Source organism: Panthera leo, chromosome C2, assembly GCF_018350215.1.
Source record: "Panthera leo isolate Ple1 chromosome C2, P.leo_Ple1_pat1.1, whole genome shotgun sequence".
In the NCBI taxonomy this organism is placed as follows: Eukaryota; Metazoa; Chordata; class Mammalia; order Carnivora; family Felidae; genus Panthera; species Panthera leo.
Genome location: NC_056687.1, coordinates 18,985,184 through 19,007,380, shown reverse-complemented (window position 1 = coordinate 19,007,380; position 22,197 = coordinate 18,985,184). Strand labels below are relative to the sequence as shown.

Sequence of the window (22,197 nt, the reverse complement as noted above, 5' to 3'; positions counted from 1 at the left end):
ATAGTAAGATGACAAACAGCCCAATTTTTTAAATGGGCAAAAAACTCGAAAAGGTACGTCACAAAAGAATCGAAGTGAGCAACAAAAGTTGAAAAGATGTTCACAGTCATTACTCATCGGGAGAAGATAAACTGAAGCCCTATAAGACAAACCTATGCCCACAGACTGTCTAAATTAAAAAGACTGTCATATAAAGTGTTGGCAAGGATATGAAGCAAATTGAACACTCAAACCTTGCCGGTGGAGTGTAAATTGGCACAACCACTTTGGAAAGTTGCTTGGTACAACCTCCTGAGGTTAGACTTCTTTCTATCCACAGTCCGACTCCTATAGGAATCCTAATTAGAATGTCCAAAGCAGCTTTATTCAGAATAACCAGAAACTGGAAATAATTCAAATGCCCCAAATAAGGGAAACGGAAAAATAAATTGAAGTATACTAACATAATGCAAAACTGCACTGGAATTAAGAAGAGCGTGTATTCAAATACACACTCAAGGCATGAATGAATCTCATGGCCACTATGTTGAGTGAAGGCAGCCACACATAAAATTGTCCATATGATATGATTCCACGTATACGAAGTTCAACAACAGAACTACTAGATAATAATAGAAATCAAAATAGTGGATGTTTCTGAAGAGAGGGTAGTTACTGTCTGAGAAAATAGAGGGAAACTTATGGGATGTTTGAAATATTCAGTATCTTGATATGGATAGTTTTAAAACTCAGCAAGTCTTACAGTTAGGATAGTTTCACCCACTTTACTCCATGTATGTTACACTTTAAAATAAAAACATAAAAAGTAAAATAAAATTTAAAATTATGCTCAGATTTCTAGGATGTAGGAGATAGGGATTTCCAAGTAAGTAAAGGCTCAAGCATATAATACCTAGAACACAATCAGGCTAGGACTGGCTAGGACTCTGACCTCCCAATGTTGCTTAGCACCACCTAAACAGCCACCTAATTTGGGCCACCTGTGACCCAAGGCATCCTGATCCTCCCTTTACCCTAGACTCCCAAATCTTTCTTTTTTTAAAAAAAAAAAAATTATTTTACATTTATTTATTTTTGAGAGACAGAGAAACAGAGCACACGTGGGGAGGGGCAGAGAGAGAAGGACACAGAATCCAAAGCAGGATCCAGGCTCTGAGCTGTCAGCACAGAGCCCGAGGTGGGGCTCAAACTCACAAACCATGAGATCACGACCTGAGCCAAAGTCGGACGTTTAACCAACTGAGTCACCCAAGCACCCCTGGACTCCCAAATCTTTCTGAGGCCCAGGATTCCTCTGAAAGTTGGTTCACAGCCAGACATCTTACCTGAAAATGAAAAATCTCCAAAAGAGACAATGTAAAACAAAAAGATGATTCTCCTAGAGAATGGATGGGGGATGACAGAAGGATTTCCTTCTAGGGGGGTTGAGTTCCCTCTTAAAGGTTAAAATATATGGCCAACAGAAGCTATTTTAAAAAAATGTGCAGCAGGAAAGCAAGCTAGCATATGATAGAGTCAACCCCTCAACTCGCAACCTCTGTTTTTACAATCTTTATTTTAGGGATGCCTGGCTGGTTCAGTCAATTAAGCATCTGACTCTTGATCTCAGCTCAGGTCTTGACCTCAGGGTTAGGAGGTTAAGCCCTACATTGGGCTCCAAGCCCCCCTACCAAGAAAAGGAACTTCCCTTGTTGGGACTCTGTACAATCTTTCCTTTAAATAAGATACCAAGTACTGACCAAAGTTACATAAAATTGCCTAAACACTAAAGCCAGTTACATGTCACCAAGCCTCAACCTCCTTTTTTCAATCTTATCTCCTTTTATCCCCCTTAAACACTTCCTAAGCTCCAATCACACAACGCCCTTCGTGAATGAAAATCATTACCTGATACAAAGTAAGGGCTCAGTGAAGATTTTCTGAATAAACAGATGACTGTCCATACCCTCTCAGCTAGCATCATCCCAGATTACTGCCCTCCCCATCCCCGCATTTAGAAATGTTGATTCTTCCTCCAGGCTCATCCACTGACATCTTCTCCATGAAGTATCTTCTGCCCCCCGCCCCTCAGCCCGAGTTAAAACTCTCTCTTCTTTGTGCTCCCATAGATATTGTTTGTAATACTATTATAAAGCTTGCTCTGTCCTTCTTCATAATCCACACTTACACTCTCTCCTCTGATGAGGAAAATCAGGGCCCCCCATCACAATCAACAGAAATTGATTTCATGTGTTCAAAATTTAGTTCAGGGGCGCCTGGGTGGCTCAGTCGTTAAGCATCCGACTTTGGCTCAGTTCATGATCTCACAGTTCGTGAGTTTGAATCCCACATCAGGTGAGCACGAGCCCCGCTTTGGGTGAGCTCGAGCCCAGCTTTGGGTGAACACCAGCCTGGTTTAGGGTGAGCAGGAGCCCCAACTTCAGGTAAAACAGGAGCCCTGGGTGAGTCCTGCTTCTCTCTGTACCTCTTTCTCTCTCTCCCTGCCCCTCATAGGATTCTCTCTCTTCTCTCTCTCTCTCTCTCTCTCTGCCCCTCACTCACTTTTGCCCTCTCTCTCAAAAAAAAAAAACAAAAACAAAATTCAACCTACAGACAATACCTTATAAGCTGTATTCCCTCATTGTCATTATTCCCTTTGTTCTCTGGAACAAATATGGTGGCTCCATTGTTTTGTTTTGTTTTTTAAATAAACCCGAACACCTTTTCACAGGTATATTTTGCATTGTTTACTACAATTCTCCTTGCTTTCAAAATGTAAATTCAGGTGCACCTGGGTGGCTCAGTCAGTTCAGCATCCAACTTCCAACTTCCCCTCAGGTCATGCGCTGACAGTTGGGAGCCCGGAGCCCAGCTTCAGATTCTGTATCTTCTCTCTCTGCCCCTTCCCCACTCCTCCTCTGTCTCTCTCTCTCTCTCTCTCTCTCTCTCTCTCTCTCTCTCTCTCAAAAATAAATAAAACATTTAAAAAAATTTTTAATACATTTTTTAAAAACATAAATTTAATCTGTAAATATATGTATGACCTCCATGATATCTTTTCCACCCAGTTTTCAAAATATATACTTGAATCTCTCAAAAGTATAAGTTTATAAGTGTATTTCTTTTTGAGTACAAGGGACTCTCTCCTCTTTGCATCCAAAAACAACACCCAGAAAGATCACGGGTGTCTTGGGTTTTATTCATATATAAAAAGAGAACTAAAATAATCCTGGGCTCCTGGCTGGCAGGCCATCCGCCTCATTTCTCTCTGTGTACAGATTTTTAAGTAAATGTGAGGTCTGTGGGCTTATTCTTACAAGATGGGGTAGGGGCACCTGGGTGGCTCAGTCACTTAAGCATCCAGCTTCGGCTCAGGTCATGATCTCGGGATTCACCAGTTCAAGCGCTGCATCAGACTCCGTGCTGACAGCTCAGAACCTGGAGCCTGCTTCAGAGCCTATGTCTCCCTCTCTCTCCCCCTCCCCTGCTCACACTCTGCCTCTCTCTCAAGATACATAAAAACATTTTAAAAAATTAAGAACAACAAGCTGTTATAGCTAAGAGGAGCTGGAGCAACAAAGATCCTTTTTTTTTTTTTTTAATTTAAATCCAACTTAGTTAACATACAGCATAATAATGGTTTCAGTAAAATTTAGTGATTCATCACTTATATATGACACCCAATGGTCATACCAAGTGCCCTCCTTAACGCCCATCACCCATTTAGCCCATCCCTCCACCCACCTCCACTCCAGCAACCCTCAGTTTGTTCTCTGTAGTTTAGAGTCTCTTATGGTTTGCCGCCATCATTGTTTTTACCTTATTTTTCCTTCCTTTCCTTTATGTTCATCTGTTGTGTTTCTTAAATTCCACATGTGAGTGAAATCATGTGATCTTTATTTTTGATTGACTTCTTTCGTTTAGCATGGTACCTTCTAGTTCCACCCACATTGTTGCAAATGGCAAGATTACATTCTTTTTGACTGCCAAGTAATATTCCAGTGTGTGTGTGTGTGTATACACCACATCTTCTTTATCCATTCATCCATCGATGAACATTTGGGCTCTTTCCGTAATTTGACTATTGTTGATAATGCTGCTATAAACTTTGGGCTGCATGTGCCCCTTTGAATCAGCATTTTGTATCCTTTGGATAAATATGTAGTAGTGCAATTGGTCACAAGGTAGCTCTATTTTTAATTTTTTGAGGAACTTCCATACTGTTTTCCAGAGTGGCTGCACCAGTTTGCATTCCCACCAACAGTGCAAAAGTATTCCCCTTTCTCCACATCCCCACCAACACCTGTTGTTTCCTGGGATGTTCATTTTAGCCATTCTGACAGGTATGAGGTGATACCTCATTGTGGTTTTGATTTGTATTCCCCTGATGAGAAGCAATGTTGAGCATCTTTTCATGTGTCTATTTGCCATCTAGATGTCTTCTTTGGAAAAGTGTCTGTTCATGTCCTCTGCCCATCTCTTCACTGGATTATTTGTTTGTTGAGTGTTGAGTTTAATAAGTTCTTTACAGATTTTGGATACTAATCCCTTACCCAATATGCCATTTGCAAATATTCTCCCATTTTGTCAGTTGCCTTTTAGTTTTATTGATTGTTTCCTTTTGCTGTGCAGAAGCTTTTTATCTTCATGGGGTCCCAATCGTTCATTTTTGCTTTTATTTCCCTTGCCTCAGGAGACATGTCTAGTAAGAAGTTGCTGTGGCTGAGGTCAAAGAGGTTGTTGCCTATTTTCACCTCGAGGATTTTGACGGCTTCCTGTCTTACATTTAGGTCTTTCATTCATTTTGAGTTTATTTTTGTGCCTGGTGTAAGAAAGTGGTCCAGGTTCAGTCTTCTAAATGTCACTGTCCAATTTCCCCAACACCATTACTGAAGACACTGTCTTTTTTCCATTGGATATTCTTTCTTGCTTTGTCAAAAATTAGTTGGCTGTACATTTTTGGGTCCACCTCTGGGTTCTCCGTTCTGTTCCACTGATCTATGGGTCTGTTCTTGTGCCAGTACCAAACTGTCTTGATGAGTCTGGAATTCTTCCAGCTTGAAGTCTGGAACTGTGATGTCTCCAGCTTTCATTTTCCTTTTCAACATCACTTTGGCTATTCGGGATCTTTTCTGGCTGATAGTGGAGTGGGCTACAGGATGGGAGCTAAGTGAGCATATGATAAGACCTCTGTCCTGCTTTGACAGAGTAGCCCCTGCCCCTTATCTTCTCTCCACCACCAAGAGATTCTAGCCATAGCTCCACCTCTTAGCTGCTTTCAGTTCAGAATGGCCTTTGTCCTTTCAGATAGGGATTATAGACCCAAGCCATCTGTTTGTCTAGGTTCTGTGTCACATTTCTTAAAAAAAAGAAAAACTGAAAGGAAACAAAGAAAAGAAAATAGGAAAGGGACTCAAAAATTTAGCATAGATTTTTTTTCATACTTGGAAGTCTTGAGCATATAGCCATTTTAACAGAGAAGCTGTTAAGAATGCAAAAGCAAGAGAACATTTAAAGAAACAGCCAAGAGAAGAAATCAGCCATTTGCACTGGGAGAGTCTACCAAGGCACAGAATTCAGGGACATCCCCCTCCTGGCACCACTTGTATATCTGTATATGACAAACTCCAGAAGGGCAGGGAGCCTCTCTTGCTAAACATACTGTGGCCAGTACTTACCACAGTGAGAGCACATGGCAAGTATACAAAGGAGAGGTAGGAAGAAAAAGAGGAAGAGAGGAAAAGGGGGTGGAGAGGGACAGACATGGAAGACAGACATGGGGCATGACGTTGTCCTGTTTTGTACTGCAAGCCATCTTTTCCTTTTGAGTGACAACCACCATCTACCCTACAGCAGGAGATTGGTCTTAGATAGCCATTACAGAAGGGTATAAATATCTTGTTTCATATCATAAGTCTTACATTTATATTGACTCCAGCCCAGTTCTCCTCTCTTTTTATTTCATATCTTCCCTCAGATGATCTTTACTTCTTTGAACATTTCAGCATGCTTGGTCATATTTATTGACAGTATTTCTAGGATTGCTTCAATATATTACAGGGCCTCTCAGTATCCTCCTGGAAAGTCTTCCCTTTTCACTGTAAGGTTGACAGGAAAAAGTTAAAGAAGGTTCACAAATTCTTCCAATACATATAGATTCTTCTTTCATAGTTTCTGGACTTAGCAGAAAAAACTTGGATTTGAGCACATCTTGAACGCATGTTCTGATGGTCTGGGAATGTATATGCTTAGAAAATATAACTTAAAAGGCTACTGATTGGAAAAATTCTTTTTTGAGACAAAATTTACACCAATCATCTGGAATATAATTAGTATTGCTAAATGATTACCTATATCTTGAGGGCAAAAAAACCACTTCCTCCTTGTTTGTCATTTTAAATTTAGTAAGTGCAAATGATAAATATCTCTATGCATATGGACTTCATGCAATGTAAAATTAAACCACTTGAACAGAAAGAGGTGTGAAACTCGGCAAGGCAATTTGTTTGAAATAATCTAAAACCTTAACATCAGTTTTTTACAGCTCAACCATGTCAACTCATAAATTTGTTTTCGATGCAGTCTTGAATCAGCACAGGAAGATTTTGAATAACAACATGGACCAAGACTTATCCTGAAGCACACAAATCATTTCTGGCATATATGCTCATAACAACAGGCTTCAGAAGAAAAAGGAACAGTGAAAGTTCTAAGAAACTGGGCAGGAATACTTCCTAACGTTCAGTGGTTTAGATGAGTTGCTAAATTCTAAGCTGCAAAAGTGTATGTAGTTTGCATGAAAAAAATAATTTTATTCACAATGTGGACAAAAAGTCCCTTTGAACATGCTCTATTTGGGGGTAATTTTGTGACTCAAAGGGTTCTTCACATTTCCCCAGGGATGCTTTAATCATTTCTGTCTTTTGCCTTTTAAAGACATCAGAAAAATCCAGTTATGTGTCATACGTGTGCATAGGTACCACAGACATTCAGAACGTATATTTCCTGCTAAGTAATTAGGAGTGGAAAAGCAGGTCCCTGTGAGCTGAATGATGGTCTTCCCTATTGTTGAGGACAAGCTCGTTAAATCTCAATATTTCACAACAACTCTTTAATATTCATTAGGGGATCAATGCCCAAATCAAAATATTGTGGTTCTGAAAGATTTTCTACATTTCACAGTTCAGCCAAAGGGCACCTTTGGGAGAAATATCTGAGATTTAGAGAAATGTAATGGAAAATATACATAAATACTTAAAAATAATCTAAACCCAATTCCTTACAACAAAGCTAAGCCAGGAAATGTCTGAATTTAGATACAGTTACTATAATCCAAATGGGTATTTTGGGGAGGGAGTAAAAGCAATCTCTGTGTGCTCTTAAACCAGAATTAACTAAAATATCCTATATAAGTCATTCCTGGATGGGACAATAATCTTTTTTCTTCTGTGTTTGCCATTATTTGTTCTGATACTTCCTTCTCTCATTCTCCTTATTTCAGAGAAATTAGCAAATCTCTCCATTACCAAAACTTTCAATTATTTCATAAATTTGAATGTGGTTTTAGTCTGGAAGCACAAACACATATAAAATGGCACTCATCTATCTTGATCTTTATTTCCTGCTGCTTGTAACATTTCCAGTCTGAAAAATGCGCCTTCTTTCTGTCAACTTCCATAAGTAGAGCAATTACCTCTTCATTATTAATTTGTATCTTCCCCCACCCCTCTCTCTCTCTCTCTCTCCCTTTTTTTTTTTCAGAGGGTCTGAAAGTCCTTTTGGGCTGTTACAAGTTTTCTAAACTGCAGTTACTTCTGACTTCACGGAGTCCGTAATTCTTCAGGTTTATCTCACTCATTCCAGGTCTCCCAAGAGCATGGCACTCCTTTGTCAATATTCTGTTCATTCTTCTTTCAAAACCTAAATACACCCGAGAACCTCTTAGATGCCCCTTCTTTCTTGTTAGGGATTCATTGTTTAGAAAGATTCTTCTAATCCCTCTTGAACCACACTATCTACACACTAGGATCCCTGCTAGGGATGACACCACTTTTTTGTTTTAGTTGTATTTGAAATTTGTTCCACCAAAGTCCAGAATGACATTTTCAAGTGCCTCGAATTGAGCTCCCTTCTTTGTTCTGATTTTCACGAATGACTATTCACACACTGTTCCCTCTGCCCAGAATGGCTTTTCTCCCCTCCTTTTTCTGGCCAACTCTGTCATCCCCTAAGGAAATCTACTTAGTAATCACTTTTCTCTAAAGCCTTCCTGTCTCCCATCTCTGTTCCTCCATGACATTTGCATGTGCCTCTACTAACTCTCAGCACATGGCACTGAAATGAATTACCTAGACTGTGAGTTCTGGAAGGACTACAGACCCAGAAGTTCCTGGTGCCTCTCCGTTATATTCATTCGTCCGTTCATTTACTCATTTAGTCATTCATTTAAAAGCATTTTTCAAGAGTCTACTATATGCCAATCTTCCAGGCTCCAAAACTCAGCAGTGAACGACACAAACAATATCCTTGTTCTCTGGAAGCTTGTGTCTTAGTGGGATGAAGCCTGACGATGAGCAAGTAGGCAGGTAAATGAACAAGATAATAATGATCCAAAAATTCCACTTTTGGGTATGTATCTGAAGGAAATAAAATCACTATCTCAAAGAGATATCTGTATGTACACACACACACACACACACGTACATAAATACACACAATGGAATATTATTCAGCTACTAAAAGAGAAGGAAATTCTACTCTTTGCAGCAGCATAGAATGGAACTTGAGGGCATTATGTTAACTAAAATAAGTCAGAGAAAGCCAAATACTGTGTGATCTCATTTATATGAGGAATCTAAAAAAAAGTGAACTCAAAGAAACAGAGTAAAATGGTAGTTTCCAGGGCCCAAGGGATGAGGGATGGATGAAGGTGGTCAAAAGGTACAGACTACCAGCTGTAAGGTAAATAGTTCTGGGAACATAATGTATAGCATGGTGCCTATAACAATACTGTATCATATATTTGAAAAGTGTGAAAGAGGTAGATTTTAAACATTATCACCACACACATATACAAAAATGGTAACTATGGAGAGGATGAATATGTTAACTAACCTTATCACTGTGGTCCTATCATTGTGCAACATTTATATGTATCAAATCATCCTATTATCCCCCCAAAACTTACATATATCTTATGTCAGTAATATCTCAATAAAGCTCGGTGTGAAAAGATTCCGAAACATTTTCTTTAAAAAAAAAAGAAAGGAAAAGATCTGGATGTAGTGTCTACGGCCTTACAGCAGGAGCAAGCTTGCCCAAGGAACAGAAAGAGGCCTAAGTGAGCAGATCATAGCAAGTAAGAAAGAAAGAGAGGTAGGCAGAGGACAGATCAGGTTCGGCCTTGAAAGCCATGGTAAGGGTTTGGATTTTATTCTAGTGCAAATATAAGCCACTGTAGGGCTTTAAAAATAGTGATACAAAGTGGCTTGCATTTAAAAACGCAATTGTTGAATGTTTGTTGAGTGAATTCAATAAATTGTGTTCCCTTCATTTCCATATCGTCAACAAGTTCTTTGCGCAATTTTTAAATCTCAGATTGCTCTTTCCATATTAGAAAAAGTTGGAGAAAAAAGCTGATTTGATCCTGATTTGCTAGCATCCCTCCTTCCAGAGTCCTCGTTCACTTCACTGTTTTGATCTCCTAGAGTGACTTATTCATGCACTGTTCCTACTGTCCAGAAGGTCTTTTCTCCCCTTCTTTTTCTGATCAACTTTTGGTCATCTCCCAAAGAGACCTTCTGAATAATCAACCTCTGAAGGTAAACTACATCATCAGTCCATATTTCTTGACTGAATAGAACTAATATTGCAAAACTTCTACACAAGAGGATCTGAGATCTTTCTGCCTTTCTCCCCCTCTGTCATACTTTCTCCCCTATCCCAACAAGAGAGCAGTCTTAGTTGCTGATAAATTTTCCTTTAGGTGTGCTCTACCAAAGTTTAAATTAGGGCAGGTGGGGGCAGGGGCAAGTAAATTGGGCAGGAACCCAATTGTTGTCCTGTATCCACGTCATAACCTCCAATCCACTTTTAGGAGTAAGAGAACTGATTAGTTTGGTCTCATCTGCCTGACCCTCATGTCTACCCCAAAACTGGTTCTGAATTCAGAGCAAAGAATAAAAGCGTTTCTGAAATGCCGGCAACGTATACGGTCTGATATGGCTTGATGACACTAAATTGGAAGTTTGAGAGCCCGCTAGACTTGGGGTCTAGTTACAACTCGATTGCTAACCAGCTGTGAAAATGTAGGTCAGGCAATTAAAACCAGTAGCTAACTCTTGCTGTATGTCAGACATTAAGCACTACATAGATTATGTCATTTCATCTTCAAAACAATTCAGAGATAGATATAATTATTAGCCCGTTTTGCAAGTAAAAAAAAAAATGGGCACAGAGAGGAAGGCTGATGATAGCTGCGACTTGAACCCAGACAGCCTGACTGACTTGAGAGCCTGACTCAGCCTATTCAAATTTCCATTTTACTCATCTATAAAATGTGCGGGTTGGACGAATCTCTAAGATGTCTGTTAACCTTAAATTTCTCTGACACCCCCTCTGCCTGGTTTACCTTCTCAAAGATAACATGTCCATGTTCAATGCTCTGATTTGGGCAAAACTATCCCCGTTACTTTTTTTTTGGGGGGGGGGGGGAGTTGTGTGTGTAGTTAGTTGAAGGCACGCTATTTATCTTACCAATTGTAGCTGAATGTTTCCCCTGCCCCTTAAAATAAAGGTAAAGCTAGTTTTATCAGCTGAACAAATCTGACCTACATACTTTTCCCAGTACTTCTCATTTCAACCGTGTCTCTTGTGAGTAGCTACCATCTCTAAAACTCAACTCTTATATTTTGGCAATATCTATCTCCAACCATTTTCTATCCACATCCTCTTCCCCTTCCAAGTTGTAACCTTCAATTAGAAGAACCTATTAATACCCCATACTTAGTTTCCCACCCCAGACCTTAAAATCACATTTAGAAGCACATCACACCCTCTTTCCTATTATGTTGTTTGTTCCCATGTGACATACACGCTGATTATATCCAACTGTGATTATTTGGGACCACAGTTACACACTCGTTACCAATTGCTCTTGTTTAACATGACTCATCCTGTTTTCCACCAAACTGTTTGGTCTGTGGAGAGTGGATTGATGAGTTTTGACAGATTCTTCCTCCCAACTCAGAGGTGACCCTGAAAAATAAACACATCTCCTGAATGACCATGTGGAATCTGCTGTGGGCAATCATGGCCCTCACCTCAGCATTACCTTCACCCCTCTCAAACTTCTAGAAACTCTAGCAGAATCCCCCCATGGTCTAACATCCTTCGTCCCTTTTTTATCTGTGAGAGTTATGGAGTGCTTCTTATTTTTTGAAGGCACGCATTCACACAACATGGTTTGAACCAGAGAACCGATGGCCAGCTCTACCGAGTTCTGATTATTTTTTCTTTTATTTATGTTTTGCTATATTTTCTCACTCTTGACATTAGTTTTGAATACACGCTAATCACTCGGGATCTTCTTCTTGACCTCCTTCTGACTAAATCATTATCCTGCACTATCTCTAACATACATAATCGCTAATAAAAATAGCTAATATATGCTCAGCAAAAGACATGTAGTAGAGGGGCGCCTGGGTGGCTCAGTCAGTTAAGCGTCCAACTCTTGGTTTCAGCTCAGGTCTTGACCTCACGGTTTGTGAGTTAGAACCCCGCATCGGGCTCCATGCTGACAGTCCAGAGCCTGCTTGGGATTCTGTCTTTCCTTCTCTCTCTGCTCCCACCCTGCTCTCTCTCTCTCTCAATCTCTCTCAAAATAAATAAACTTTGAAAAAAATTTTTTTAAAAAGACATGTACTAGAACCTTTAAGACAGCACTATCTGCAAGTGCCCCAAACTGTAAACTAACCAAATGCCTGTCAACAGTAGAATGAGTAGATTGCAGTGTATTTCCACAATGTAATACAGTAAGATAAGCCACTTCATAGGTTGGAGGTATTAAATGAGCAAATCCTTAACTACATGTAATAATATGGATGAATCTCACAAACATAATTTGAGTGAAAAAGGCCCAAGACAAAAGTATAAAACTATATGCTTCCATTTAGATGAGAACAAAAGCAGAGGAAAGCAATCAATGCAGTTGGAAGTCAACATGGTGGTTACCTTGGGGCTTGAGGGACAGCACCAGGAAGGAGACAAAAAGGAGCTCTGGGTATTAGCCATATTGTGTTCTTGATCTGAGTGCTGGTTACATGGGAGTGGTCAGTTCGTCAAAACTAAATGAGTTCTACACTTTAGGGTAGGTGCACTTCATATACCTAAGGCTTTCATTTTTAAAAGTTTAATCAACTAACAACAACATAAAACTTTTGAAACTGAAAAAAACTAATTGCTATTCTATACTAAGGGCTTGCTTTTGTATCAACTGGTGTTTATCTCTTTTTTTAATTTATTTTTTTTAATTTACATTCAAGTTAGCTATCATATAGCGCAACAGTGATTTCACGATCAGAATCCTTAATGCCCCTTACCCATTTAGCCCATCCCCCCTCCCACAATCCCTCCAGCAACCCTCTGTTTTTTCTCCATATTTAAGAGTCTCTTATGTTTTGTCCCCTTCCCCGTTTTTATATTATTTTTGCTTCCCTTCCCTTATGGTCATCTGCTTTGTATCTTAAAGTCCTCATACGAGTGAAGTCATATATTTGTCTTTCTCTGACTAATTTCGCTTAGCATAATACCCTTACAGCAGCACTATCAATAATAGCCAAAGTATGGAAAGAGCGCAAATGTCCATCGATGGATGAATGGTTAAAAAAGGTGCGGTGTGTATATATATGTGTGTATGTGTGTGTATATATATATGTATATATATGATGGAGTATTACTTGGCAATCAAAAAGAATGAAACCTTGCCATTTGCAACTACGTGGATCTATCTCATTTTTATGTGCTAATATTTTTCATCTACAGTAATAAAGCTGAATCCAGCATTCTAATGTAGACAGCTTGAGCCCTTGTTTAAATCTAGGCTCTGATAATTTCTAGATGTTTTGTTTTGTTTTTGCTGCTTTTGCTTCTCCCATCTTTATTTCTTTAATCCTGTTTTCTCATCCATAAAATGAAGGCAATAACAGTAGCCACTTCATAAGTTGGAGGTATTAAATGAGCAAATCCTTGTAATATACGTAACAACACCCGATACGTAGTAAGTGTTCAATAACCTTTGCTGAACTAGTTTCTGGTTTGTCTTTCCTACAAATACTCATTTCTTATAAACTGAAGCATTGTGACACAGTCCACAAGCCCTTCCGCCTTCAGATATTAGAAGCCAAACAAAGGGAGCACCGTGCTGTGTTCCGCACAGGAATAAATGCATAAACGAGGGAAGGAGTGAATGAATGAAGTAGGGAAGAATGTCATCCCAGCATGTGAAGATGTGACCTAGATAATGGAAAGACTGGAAGCAAACTTAAAACCAGCAAGATACATCATCATCCTCAGATTTTCTAAAAGAAACATTAAGGTAGAGGGGTAAATACATCTGTGCTTCTCAATGGACCCTGCCATTCATTACGACTGTGTGTTGTGTGTACGTGGCCGGCAGCTTCTGTAGCAAAAAGACTGCTGACTTGGAGCACCTAGATTTAAGGCCATGGCGGGGCCCCTGGGTGGCTCGGTCGGTTAAGGGTCTGACTTCGGCTCAGGTCATGATCTCACAGTTTGTAGGTTCGAGCCCCGCGTCGGGCTCTGTGCTGACAGCTCAGAGCCTGGAGCCTGTTTCAGATTCTGTGTCTCCCTCTCTCTCTGCCCCTCCCCTGTTCATGCTCTGTCTCTGTCTCAAAAATAAATAAATGTTAAAAAAAAAAAATTTTTTTTAAAGGCCATGGCTACTTAAATGCCTGCGCAGCTAACTTCTCCCTTCCTCAGTGTCCTCACCTGTGTGTGATAAGGGTAGTATTAACAGCAACCGCCTCATAATTTGAGGTTTGTAGCCACTAATATCAATAAGTAACTTGTAATAGTTGGCATTTAGACAGCACTAACAAATATTTGTGAAAGACACTAAATAAATGTTCAAGGTTTACTCTAGAAAAAAGTATAGTGTCAAAACTTGGTTATATTCTTTTCCCTGTTTTCTCTGAAGTAGAGTAAAACCTTGGATTGTGAGTAACTTGTTCTGTGAGTGTTCTGCAAGACGAGCCAACATTTCTAGCAAATTCTAACTTGATAAATGAGCGATGTCTTGCAATACGAGTACTAGTGACACTGAACATCACATGCTCACAACTGGGCCAGTGGTTCTCTCTCTCTCTCTCTCTCTCTCCGGGATTGTGGGTGATCATCTCCCATGCTCAAATGCTCAGTCTCAGGCCACAGTGTTTGGCAGAAATCAGTGATTTTTCAGAACATTGAAAAGTGCCCACAATTGGCCTAGTGTACTTTTTGTCACTTCTAAGCACCTATGGACCATCCTTTGCTTTTATGTACAAGAGTAAGCTTAGGAATTCTTTGCTTCATTCTAGGTCAGGCTGCCTGCAGATAGAGACCCTTTCCTCTGCTGACCTATTGCCAGTTATGTTAAATACAGTCTATGACAAGAGTTTATCAATACTGTACTGTAGCCAACATCTGTGTGAGTGTATACAATGGCCCCCATGCAGAAAAAGGTTGAATAGAAAAGTGGTAAGAAGAAGGAGATGATTACAGGGGAAGTTAAGGAGATCATCGAGACGTACGAGCGAGGTAGGAGAGTTGCCGAAATTGCAAGATTTTATAAGAAGTCTACATCTGCATCTCGTCTACAGAGAAGGAGGAGAAAGATGTGGAGGAATCCCTCACTTCAAATGAGATTATGGAGATGTGTAATATGTGGGAAACAGTGCAAAATTTTATAGAAAAGCACCACCCAAATAAGGCTGTAGCAGTGCACGTGATTAATCTGTTTAACCACAATGCAATGTCACATTTCTGCGAAATCCTCAAAAGGAGGCAAAAGCAAGTGTCATTGGATGGGCTCCTTGTTAAAGTTGCATGAAAAGAATAAGATTCCATTGAGCCAATCGATAGCAGTGATTCCCTTAGTGTTAGTGAGAGTCATCCTACACAATAACCCTCCTCTCTCGTCTCCCTCACCCCAGCCACGAAGGTTTCCAAAGGTAAGTGCAGGTTAATTTGTTTATTTTTCTTTATATTTTTTATTTTCTTTATTATTTTGTGTTATATCACAATATGTAATCATTTTTACATGAATATTTTTGGGTTGAGGCATGATTCATCTGAGTTTTCAGTATTTCTTATGGGGAGACTCGCTTTGATGTACAAGTGCTTTGGATTACAAGCATGTTTCCTGAATGAATTATGCTCGTAAACCAAAGTTTTACTGTACTTCCAACTGTTCCTCTCAGGCCCCCAGTGCACACAAGCCAGCCTCTGGTAATTCAGAGCCCTCCCTGAAAAGTACTCCACACAGACCTGCCTCTTCCCCATCCCAGATCTCTCCTTGGGATCTTTATAAAACGTACTTGTGGGGGCACCTGGATAGCTCAGTCAGTTGAGCACCCAACTCTTGATTTTAGCTCAGGTCGTGAGCCCAGGATCTTGGGATTCAGCCCAGCGTTGAGCTCCACCCTCAGTGCAGAGCCCACTTAAGATTCTTTCTCTTTCTCCCTTTGCCCCTCTCCCCAGTTCACACTCTCTCTCTCTCACAAATATAAAAACAAGAACAAAAACTTGTGCTTTATCTATTCATCGATGGACATTTTGGTTCTTTCCATAGTTTGGCTATTATTGATAATGTTACTGTAAACATTGAGATGCATGTACCCCTTTGAATTAGCATTTTTTAGCCTTTGGATAAATATGTGGTACTTATAGATATTATGGATAAATGTGTGTGTACACACACACACACACACACACACACACATACAATGGAATATTACTCAGCAATCCAAAAGAATGAAATCTTGCCATTTGTAATGATATGGATGGATCTAAAATGTATCATGCTAAGTGAAATAAGTCAAAGACAAATACCATATGATTTCACTCATATATGGAATTTAATGAACATAGGGGAAGGTAAGGAAAAATAAAATAAGATAAAAGCAGAGAGACAAACCATAAGAGACTCTTAACTATAGAGAACAAATTGAGGGTTTCTGGGGGAGGTGGGTAGGGGGATGAGCTAAGTGGGTGATGGGCATTGAGGAGGGCACTTGTGATGAGCACTGGGTGTTATACATAAGTGATGAATTACTAAATTCTACTCATGAAACCAATACTACATTATATGTTAACTAGCTTCAATTTAAATAAAATCTTGGAAGAAGATAAATTAGATAGATAGATAGATGATAGATAGATAGATAGATAGATAGATAGATAATAGACAGATGATAGAACGTACTTGTACTGCCTGGTTTATTCCACTCAATCTAGAATAAAATGCAATCCTTTCTGAGAGATAATAATAGGTGAATTTTTTTCAGATAACATTTCTGATTTCAGCAGAGCTTTCAGAAATCTGCCTCCTAACCCAGTGAAGTAAAACACATGGTACAAACTTCCAACACCATTTCGTGCTGACTGGGATATATTTTCAATCAGAAAGCTTGTGTTGTTTTAGATTCAACAAATACATGACTACCTGTTATACCCTGACTTTTTTGGAGCTGTAAATTGCAAAATCAAAATAATTTTCTCTTTTATATCCTTTCAGATGCAAATGAAGGAGGAAAAGTGGAAAACTAAGAGAAGGAATATGTTCTGATTCTTCTACTGAGTTTTAATTTCCTGGGCAGTGGCCACAAAGCTATATTTAACCCATTCTCTCCCATTTTGAAAAACTCTGTATTTCCCAATACTCTGCAAGCCTGGGAGATAGTTCTCTCCTCAAGCACACCCTTAGATTTCCTGCTTGATTCCAGGGGTAGCCACCCGGCACACAGGCACATACACACGTGTGCACATTCACATGAACACACACAAAGATATATACAACTGCATTGTCAACCCTTCTCTAGCCCCACCGCCCATTTTCCCAAATGGGAAATGCACAACCTAGACCTCAGCAGTAGCCCTGAATGCAGTCACAAAAGAATTCGGTTAAAAACTGAAGCTAGCCTAAGTTGCAAAAGCTCGGGTTTTATTGACTACATGATGCTTAGGGATCACAGAAGTTAAAAAAAAAAAAAAAAGGAATAACCCGGGTCCAGATCAGAAGACCAGCTGCCCATGTAGTACACTGCAGCAGCCTTCGGGAAGGCTCACTTAATCTGCACCCGTACTTTAGTCTGAGGTGACATTGACAGTGTTATCAGTAGGCAGCAGGGAGTCTCAAACTTTACGAAATGATTGAGTGGTGGTTAATTCCAGAGGTCCAAACACCTAATCCTTCTCACACCTTCATACACACACACACACACACACACACACACACGCACACACACAAATCCTATCACAAAAAGTGACTAAAAAACATTCTGGAGATCGACTTAAAAGGTGTTATCTAATGGTGCAAACCTGCACTAACCCATGACTCAGAAAGTACCAGAAACAAATAATTACCCATGCACAGAAAGCACTTCCAAGGAAGCTGAATCAGGTCAAGAAGAAAAGGTGGTTCGGGACATCCAGTAAAGAACTTTCTCCTTCCTTTAATCCCTGGGCAGAAAGGGCTGCCTGAAATGCCTTTAAAAACTCTTGAATATTTTGGACATCTTACATACAGCTTACACGTGGGTATTCTATGAACACCAGCCTGTTCGGAAAAATCTAAACCCTTACAGTCCCAGTGTGGCCATGTACGTAAGGTGGCCTCATTGGACAAGAATTGTATGCTACCAAGGTCACATGGCCCCACTCTGCACCTCCACACTGGCTCGGCACCCAACTGCCTCTTAGCAAAAGCCCACAACCAGCCTGGGCCCCCTTCGTTCTCTAACTCACCTCAGCATTTTCCACCCACTCACACCCCAACCAAACCCCCAACTGTTTCATTCCTTCACGGACTTTTACCACGGGGAGAAAAGTGCAGGATGGAACTCTGGCCGCTGAACCTGCGGTGGAAAAAATAGGTTGACTGTTTGCACACCCATGGCTAAAAGCAGTGTTTCCCTTGACCTGGATGAGGCCCCTGCACTGTGTCCTATGCTTTAGAGGTCTCATTCTGGGCCCCTGCCACCACGCCTCTCCCAAGTCAAGAAGTTCATGGAACCAAACGTGCTCATGTGGAAACTATGCCTCTCCTTATAGACCAGACTCTGGCTACCTGGACCTCTGAAATTCCTTACCCAGCCATCACTGAGCCTGCTTGTAAGGCCAGAATGAAATTCTTCACTCCTGAAAGCAGATGGCAGTGGCCATTTGCCCCTCTCAGGGCAGAGGGGTAGCTAAAGGGCTGCTGTATTTAGGAACTGTGGACACAGCTTTGAGGTGCCCACACACATGTGGTGAGGTCCCTCCTAGTCCAGGAGGGTGCTGCTCGTAGGGGAGAGATGGGGAGCAGGCCAACTCTCAGAATGTCAAGATGCCACGTTTTAGCATAGAACTCTGAGAAGTCTGAGAATTATGAATTTCTGCCTGGCCTCCCAGGTCAATATGAAGGTATATTTGTTAAGGAAGGAGGACAGAACAATTATAATTTTTTGATGGACATGGTTTGTGGGCCTCAATTTGCACTCTTGGTCTGCAGACAATATTAGGGACAGACCTGTGAAAGGCCTATATGCTTAAAGTTCATAGTCTACAGTTCAAGAAACTAACCTCTGCAAGGAATCTACTCCTAAGTGTCAAGCCACAATTAAACTCTTTAGGACTTCCCTGGGACCAGCACTGCTTTTCAAGATAACATGGTACCCAGTAAGTACCACTGCCATCCATCCCACCAGGATGTGCCTTGGGTGATTTCCAGGACTCGGTCCTGAATCAAGTCTACCTTCTCTGCTAGCCCGCCCCTGTGTCACATGCTAACAATCCACCGACGTCATTTTCAGTTAAAGCAGAATCAATTCCATTGTGCTGTGTGTCACCTGAACATGGTATAACAGGAATAACATTTAAAATTATATCCACTCTCCACTCCTGCTTGCTCCCATTAAGAAGCATTATGCCCACGGGGCACCTGGGTGAGCTCAGTCTGTTAAGCATCTGACCTCTGCTCAGGTCATGGTCTCAAGGTTCATGAATTCAAGCCCCACATCAGGCTCTCTCTGCTCTCAGCAGATCCCACTTTGGATCCCCTGCTCCCCTCTCTCTGCCCCTTTCCCACTTGTGCTCTCTCTTTTTCACTCTCAAAACAAATAAATAAACTTTTCAAAAGTGGGGGGGTGGGGGAGGAGGGGGATCGCCTGGATGGCTCAGTCGGTTAGGCGTCCGACTTCGGCTCAGGTCAGGATCTCACGGTTGGTGGGTTTCAGCCCCGCGTCGGACTCTGTGCGGACAGCTCGGAGCCTGGAGCCTGCTTCGGATTCTGTGTCTCCCTCTCTCTCTGCTCCTCCTCTGCTCGCGCTCTGTCTCTCTCTGTCTCCCTCTCAAAAATAAATAAACATTAAAAAAAATTTAAGATGCTCTTTAAGAATCCCCTTAATAATCCTGAAAAAACTAACAATTTATTACAAAAACCAAGGTAAATGAGTAAGGAAGAAATAGCAGACACACTGAAAGGCTAGCTAGTTGGGTTAGCACTGGAAAGGGCGGAGGTATACCAGCAGGATGCATTGTATGGGTTGGAAAGGAAGCAGGAGGGAAGTGAGAGAAACACTGTGAGAAACAGAACTGGAGCAAGGCAGGTCTAGATAGAGTTGAGAATGAGAGAAGAGAAAGATCCGGAAGCAGCCACTATGTGGGTGAGATCCTGAGAAAGCCAGGCATAGGAGAAGAGAGGTGGCCACAAATTGCCACTACACCTGCCCAGGGGGAGAGTCTTCTTCAATTCCTTTGAATCCGGGACTTGCTTTGGCCAACGGAATGTGACAGAAGTGAAACTGTGTAGCTTCCAAGGCAGAGCCTAAGAAGATCTGCAGTGGTCTCTTACGCAAACCTGGAAGGGTCCCTCCTAGAACCTGGCTGCCATGCTGTGAGAATTCCACAGTCAGGGCGTGAAAAGAAATCAAGACATCCTGACTGACCGTCTCAGTTGAGCTCTCAGCTGACAACCAGCGCTTACTGCCAGCCCGGGAACGAGCCACGTTGGGTGTTCCCACCAAATGAGTTGTCAAAGGACTGCAGTACCTGCCAAAAGTATAAGAGAACTACCATCCAGCCGATATCGTCAACCTAGTTATTGATATAAGCCATTAAATTGGGGGGTGGTTTGCTATACAGCAAAAGATAACATGGGCACATGGGAAAACATGGGAAAAGAAGATTTTTAAGACACTCAACTGGACGTTATCAATGCAGTCTCTCAAGAGATTGCACTGAAAAGAATTAATTTGCTTTTCAGTTATTTCGAGATGTCAGCTCAGTGCTGAGATGGAGAGGTGAGAGATAAATGCCTTATATTGGGGCACCTGGCTGGCTCAGTCAGCAGGGCATGCCACCCTTAATCTTGGGGTTGTGAGTTCAAGTCCCACGTTGGAGGTAGAGTCCACTAAAAAAACAAAACAAAACAGGGGCGCCTGGGTGGCTCACTCAGTTAAGCATCCGACTCCAGCTCAGGACATGATCTCACGGTTCGTGAATTCGAGCCCCGCATTGGACTCACTTTTGTCAGCACAGAGCCCACTCTGGATCCTCTGTCTCCCTCTCTCTCTCTCTCTGCCTCTCTCTTTCTCTCTCTCTCAAAAATAAACATTCAGAAAAAAAAAAACCAAAATACATACATACATACATACTTACATACATACATACATACCTTATATGGACAATACATGTAATACCAACCAGAAGTTCTGAATAATTAGCGCAAAAATCAAGCTTTTCATACCCATACAGAAAGTACTGGATTTTCATGATAATAGCTCAAAATATTAAAAATTCAGCAACAGGAAAAAGAAGTACGATTTGAAAAAAATCTCCAGTGATCCAAACAATTTATAGTGACTACAAATAGTCAGATTTCCATGGTTATGTCAATAGTCCCCTCCAAGAGCACTACCCACCCACCATTTCTCTGTAAAAGATCTAGACTCTGAGAATCTTCCAAGCGGTATACTGTCCTTAACAGAATACCCAGTTCTCAGCATCTAGACCATGCCAATATTATGGTCTGTTAACAAAACCCGGACTCTCCAGTATATGGGGGTCCCTAAGTGCCACCGAGCCTTGATGGCTCAAAGGAACACAGGTTCGGATACTTGAGACAGGTTAAAGCACTCCAGGAACTGTAGCAATGCAGCTTAGGTGATTGTCGCACACTGTGGGATTCCTGTTCCTTCGTCCAATCCTTTTGGCCACTTGGAAATGACCACAACTGCTATGAGTCAGTGCTCTTTAATAACAGTGTAGAGTGTTGCCAAGTTTGGATCAGCGGAGTTGTTATTTTCTCTGAGCAGTTCAGATCGTTGGCTTGTTTGCATCCTGGACTGCCACACCCATATGTTTAAAGATATTTAGCTTTAAAATCAGAGCAGAGTCAGATAAGCACTTGGCCATGTCCGCTTTCAAGTAGGAATTATGAGTTAATGGCCGATTTGACGTAAATATTTGCCCACCCTCCAGGTAAACCACTTGGTAGTATTACTGAAAACCGTCTGTCTTCTCCATGAGCAGAAAGGCCAGCATTCCCAACCCCAGAAGGTCTGCGTCATGTAATCTAGAACTGCAACCTTCTACTTCCTCAGCCAAACTCCAAGGCCCATGGGAATAGGCTGGAATCCTGGAAGACACAGATATTGTCCCATGTGCTGATTCCCACAACTGAAATGAATCTCTACCTTAGTCAACTCCAAGAAAGCCCCAGCAATAGCCAGATCGTATTTACCCAACCACACGCCCAAAGTGTCTCTTCCGACGTTAGAGACGCCTCGGTCCATAAAGTAGGAATTAGCTAGAACCTGAGATCCAACATGAGAACAAGGCAGACTAAGTACTTCAGGTCCCCTATAAATAAATATTATTTAAATATTTATCCAACGTTCATTTAGCAAAAATCTGGAGCTAATTTTATGATTCTCAAAAATCGTATGCAGCTATTTAATTTAT

The 22,197-nt window shown here is 41.0% G+C and overlaps 1 protein-coding gene across 1 annotated transcript in view; it reads right to left on the bottom strand.

The window, feature by feature from the left end:
* Positions 1-22,197, bottom strand: part of LOC122198540 (protocadherin Fat 1-like) — a 64,985-nt gene that overhangs the window by 8,184 nt on the left and 34,604 nt on the right. The window contains exons 3-4 of the transcript XR_006193036.1: positions 11,126-11,235; positions 5,901-6,077 (exon numbers count right to left, since the gene is read on the bottom strand). The gene's annotated coding sequence lies outside the window, so the exon portion shown is untranslated. The remainder of the gene's footprint in view (positions 1-5,900; positions 6,078-11,125; positions 11,236-22,197) is intronic.